Source organism: Petaurus breviceps, unplaced genomic scaffold (assembly GCF_028583685.1).
Source record: "Petaurus breviceps papuanus isolate PSGF00001 unplaced genomic scaffold, PetGlider_PUasm1.0 446, whole genome shotgun sequence".
Lineage (NCBI taxonomy): Eukaryota > Metazoa > Chordata > Mammalia > Diprotodontia > Petauridae > Petaurus > Petaurus breviceps.
Genome location: NW_027186338.1, coordinates 673080 through 679079, shown reverse-complemented (window position 1 = coordinate 679079; position 6000 = coordinate 673080). Strand labels below are relative to the sequence as shown.

The 6000-nt window shown below is 38.5% G+C and overlaps 1 pseudogene; it reads right to left on the bottom strand.

The window, feature by feature from the left end:
• Positions 1 to 6000, bottom strand: part of LOC138171506 (zinc finger protein 585A-like) — a 44097-nt pseudogene that overhangs the window by 35467 nt on the left and 2630 nt on the right.

Below are 6000 nucleotides of genomic sequence, written 5' to 3'. Positions count from 1 at the left end.
AGTGTTGACTTCATCCTAAAGGCCTTCCCACATACACTACACTCATAAGGTTTCTCTCCAGTATGAATTCTCTGATGTTGAATAAGGGCTGAGTTCCAGATGAAAGCCTTCCCACACTCCTTACATTCATAAAATTTCTCTCCAGTATGAATTCTCTGATGCACAGTAAGACATGGCTTGCTTCTGAAGGCCTTCCCACATATACTACACTCATAAGGTTTCTCTCCAGAATGAATTCTCTGATGGAGAATAATTTCTGAATGGTAGATGAAAGCCTTCCCACACTCCTTGCATTCATAACATCTCTCTCCAGTATGAATTCTCTGATGCACAACAAGTTTTTTCTTACTACTGAAGACCTTCCCACATTCATTACATTTATAAGATTTCTCTTCAGTAAATTCTTTGGTCCCTGAAAGGAAGAATAAAGAGTTGAATAACCCTGCTTTTCTTCCATTTGCCAATGCTCCACCTACTCGTTCAAAAGGTTTTATATCTATTATCCTTCCCATTTGAGAAGACTAGTCTCACAACTCTTTCACTAAGGATCCCAGTTTATTTTATATGAAAAAAAGGACTCAAAATTAACATATAAATTAATGAAATTAACTAGAAAGATGAAAAAGATGAATTTAATGTAAATGGTTGCCATTTCCATGGAATAAGGAAATGAAAAAGTATACGTAAAAACTACATAGCTGAGAGTTTGCAAAAGTAGCCTTAAAGCAGCTCAGTGGCACAATGGATATAGTGTTGGGACTAAATATTAATCTTTCTGAGATAATATCAGGACTCAGACACCAGCTCTGTGACTCAGGGCAGGTGATTTAACAATCTTTTACTCTTTTTTTTTTTTAAAAGCAATTGGGGTTAAGTAACTTGCTCAAGGCTACATGGCCAGGTTTTTCTGGATGGGTACTAAGTGTCTGAGCCCGGATTCAATCCCAGGTCATCCCAACTCTGGGGCTGGTGCTCTTACTCAATGTGCTACCTAGCCGCCCCTATCTTTTTCTCTTAAAGTGACTTAGAGGAGGAAAAGGCAAACCATTCCATTATCTTGGGTCAAGAATACCCAAAATTAGGTCATAAAGAATTGGAAAGAACAAAAAAAAATGACTGAACAAGAAAAAAATGCTTAACATTTAGGTGGAAATAGGAAGAGAAAATACTAAAGAGAAAATAGAAGTAGAACTGATGAGCTTAGCATGAGGAGACATAGAATGAACTGTGGTAAGTGAGGGTAAGATGGTCATATTGGACAACTGTTGCACTAAACGTCTGTTAAAATCTCACATATCTACTTAGTAAGGAATTCATTCTATTTTAAAGAGTGGGATCCAATTATAAAAAATTAAATGATCAAGATATTACAGGTATAGCATTCACAAGGAAAATATTAATAACTATGGAAAAGAAGAGTGAAGCTCTAGTAATCAAGGAAGTAAAACTCAGAACAATTTGGATGTATCACCAAATACTCATTACATTGGAAAAGTTACTTTAAAATAACAAATTTTGGAAGTTATGCTAAAATAGGTACTTGCTAAGCTGCTGATGCCTTTTTCCTGAAAAGCAACTTTGGATAAAACTTTGTTAACTATCGACCTAATGATCCCACTACAATGTCTGCATGCTCAAAATGTTACTGAAAGCAAACAATGACATTTCGAAAAAATATTCACAATATCTTTTTGTGAAACAGCAAGGCACGTAAAACCTGTAGGTCCAATGATGGTGTTAAAGCTAAACAAATGCTGTCATTTGAACATATTATTGTGCCATGATAAACATGATATCAAAGCAGAAAGAAAAACAGGATGACATACATGATAGACTGACAAAAGGGGAATTAGATTAGGATTAGAATATTTTATAAAGTAACAGCAACAAAGAAACATAAGCGTCAAGCAAAAGAGAAGAAAGCATCAGAAAAGAACACAAAGCCAAAAGGGCATGTTGTTAATAGTTTCAATGATGTGCTCATTTTAAAAGACAGAATGAATTAATTCCACTGAGGCTAGAAAATACCTACTTAAAATAGGATAATCTTCAAGGAACAGGACAGAAATACCTACCTCACACTGAGGCAACCACTTACTTTGAAAGAACAGGTACATGTAGGTAAAGAGATGCATAAAAATGTAACTTCTGGAATTAAAAAATTACATTTTAAAATTTCAGCTCTTCTCAATAGTCCTGAGAAGCTTGGATAAGACCACCTTGTTCAACATGTTAAATGAGCTTTGAGCTACAATAACCAACAGAGCAGTATTTTCCAATGACCCATCTCCTTGATTTTTACGTAATCACCTGGACAGCTGCTTTTTGGAATATCTGCCTCTGGCATCCAACATGCTCCCTTTCTTTCCAACTGGTAGATCATATTTGGTTTGGAAACTGCAAATCCTGTTTGTTGAAAAAAAGACAGTGCTAGGTACAGTCATCTCAGAATTCAATGATAGAACAGAGAAATGAAATAGTCCTATAAACTTGCTGTACAGAAGTGAGGGAATAAAGTGACAAAGTTATCTTCTACCATAGAAGGCACTGTCTTTCTTGATTGATTTTGTCTGTGATCATTTTTTACAACCAGGGTAGGATCAATGGTCCAGCCAGAAGGAGAGGCAGGGTGTGTCTATGTTTTGTTGCTTTTTTTTTAATGTAGTGGGGTGGGAAGGAGAACTTACCTGTTTTTCAAAAGCATCCAGAAAACTTAATGAAAGAATTCAAAACTAGTTCAAACTCTCCTTGGGAAAAAAGTAGGCATGCTAAGAAGACCACACAGATATTACAAGAGAACAAGGAAAAATATCCTACTATGTGGGAATAGGTTACAGAGTAGAACTAAGGAGAAATAGTTCATTTGACTCTGCCCTTTGATGCAATCTACACTGGGATTAAAAAGAAAATCTTGGATCTGAAGCAAAAAAGAGGGGAAGATACATTCCCAAGAAAAATAAATCAAGAAATCTATTTCCAAGAATAGTAAGCAAAGACCTTTATCTTAGAAACAGGTAGCACCAGTAGTGCATCTCTGAGCTACACAGGGAGTAGGAATATCTTCTTTTTGTAGACTAAAGCATAACTGTCAGAATCTTGAAAGTCAACATCATATATAGCAGGACTGCAAAGGGGGAGCTGTTCTTACCCAAAGACACCAGGTTCCTATAGTTCTCCAGCATCACAGCCCTGTATAACTTCTTCTGAGATGGGTTCAAGTGTATCCATTCTTCCAAGTTGAATTCCACAGCCACATCCTGGAATGTCACTAATTCCTGAAACATCAAAAATATTTCTGCTTCCCAAAATATAACCATAATTGCTATAAAGTTTCAATATAAATTCCTTGTCAGTAGGACTTTTTTCAGTTGTTTATCTGTTATCAAAATTGTGACTAGTGCATAACAGGCACTTTAGTAGAATTCCTTTCTCATTAGACTGTAAGCTCCTTGAGGGCAGTGGCCAGGTTTCATCTTCATTGTTTTCACAACTTAGCAGAGTGGATGCTTATTGTTAGTAAAGGATCCAATGACTTCAATTTTAAATGTGTGGGGTTTTTTTTGCGTGTTTTGCCTTTTTCTTAGTGAATATGATTGTGCTCAATGTTCCTGGAACTATAACAGTAGAGATGAGCATGGGGGACTATCACATACTATCTGCAACACTGTGGAAAATGTTTTACAGCTGAAAAGGATGGTATGATGTTATGGGAATTTGAAGACCTTCCCTGCCCCTTAATAGGACCATGTGACCTACTTTGAACTCTGGCCCAGCCCACAGCTGGTTCAAATGGAACCTATCCTGGGAGGAGCTTGCCCATCAGGTGGAGCAGAAAGGGGTGGTGCAGGAAGTGTGGGTGAGGGTGAGGTAAAGCTGAGAGTGAGGTGGAGCTGAGAGAGAGGAGGTAGAAAGATGCAGAGTAGTTAGCATGAGTGAGAGGGGCATTTTGCCTAAGGGAACCACTTTATGGTGTGTATGAATTTCTTTGTTCTTATGGTGGAATTGGCTTCCTGCTGTTTGAATAAATATCTTGACTTTGTCTTCAAGGAAGAGAGTCTATTATATTTTGCCATTCAAACCTGGAGATGCACTTGCATATTCATAGCAGCTGCTGTGGGTATTGCATTGGCAAAAAAGATGGTAAAAGAATCATTGTTTTCCAATTCACATATTTAGAATTGAAAGAGACTTGAGCGTCCAACTTTCTCATTTTACAAATAAGAGAAGTGGGGCCCAAAGAGGGAAAGTAACCTGCTGAAGGCAAAAAGGGAATAAATTACAGATCTGCACTTTGAACCCAGGTTTTCTCAACTCCAAATCCAGAGAAATTTTCACTGTACCATGCTGCCACTCCTTTCTCCATAACCAGAACAAGACCACAGGTGAATTTATATACAAACATATTCATAAGAGTACACTTAGGGGCAGCAAAGAACTGGAAACTCTCTGAATTCTTGCCAAAAAAGGATTACTAAAAAAATGGCATATGGATATAATGGATTTACTGTACAGGTTAAAATGACAATTGTGAGGAATTCTGAATAGTAGCAGAAATGTGAATCAACACATGCAGTGTAAAATAAGCAGAGCCAAGAAAACATTTTACACAAAAAAAATGCAAAAATGTATCTCTAAAAAGAAAAAGATGCTGAACTCTGAGTAAGTGAAGAAATTGTTACTGTTTCTAACAGCAGAGAAGATGGAGACCACTAGAGAGGAGAATGTTTTATGAATTATCCAGAAGAGTCACTACAAGGGAGATTTTTCTGTAACTTTGTTTCTTTGCTATACAGGAAAGTGAGAGAGAGAAAATCTTTTCCAGAAATGACTACGCAGCAAAAAGCACCATGGGAAAAAAAATTTAAACAGCCTTCTGTAATTGGTCAATAACAAATTCATTTCAAAAGGCATTCTAGGAATGCGCCAAAATTGGTAGTCACTGGCCAAGGTTGTGCAGAATCCACTTTCTTCTTTTTTGAAACTTGGCACAAGTCCCCTCTCCAGTTCTGTGCCAACAACCCTATTCCCCAAGATCTTGCAGGCGTTGTGCCTGGTTTTCCCCACAACCCGCCCTCCCCCAAGGAAGTGAGCAGACTGCCAGGTCAGCTCCACCCGCCCCCTCTGGGTCTCCACCCTTTCCCCAGTCAGCTCACCTGCATAGAAGAGGGTGGTGGACTTCTGGGTCAGGTGGAAGTTTCAAGGTGCATACTGACCAATCACTACTTACCTAAGGCCCCCTTTATAAGCTAAGGTAAGGTTCTGCCCCAGATCGGGGCTGTTGCTGGCTGCTACAGCTATTGCTATGCCTGAGACGTGGTGGTGTCTGCTCAGTCTGACACATGGCCTGATCAGCCATGTCGCGTTTTTTAAAAAGGGTCCATCCTAAAATTATTACTTGGGTCTTGTTCACATTAATCAAGGTACAATACTACACAGGGATACCCAAGACTGGGTAAGCAATCAAAAACACTGTACTCTTCTTTCAGAACAACTGGATCCTGTCTATCTCCCTTTACCTTAAGTAATCAAGTAATCACTTTTTTTTTTTTTTTGCTTTTTGGATGGATGAAGGCAGGGCAACTGGGGTTAAGTGACTTGCCCAAGGTCACACAGTATGTTTTAAGTGTCTGAGGCCAAATTTGAACTCAGATCATCCTGACTCTAGAGCTGGTGCTCTATTCACAGTACCACCTAGCCACCGCAGGTATCCACTTCTTGCTGACAACTTGAGGGCTCTCCATCCCACTTCGAAATGTTCCATTTTTTCCAAGAGAAAACTAAAGTCAAGCAACAGTTTACTTGTTTGGGCTTCTCTCAGGCATCCCTCCTGACCATCATCCTATCCACCCCTAACCTTGGAACTCACTTGATCTCTTCTTTGCCTCCAAACTAGTCTTTAAAAATCTTTTTTGTAACATTTATGACCAGAATCAGAACTCTGGGGACAATGTTGTCTTTCCACTGATTTGGTACATTATGCTATTCCTTTTTTATTCATCT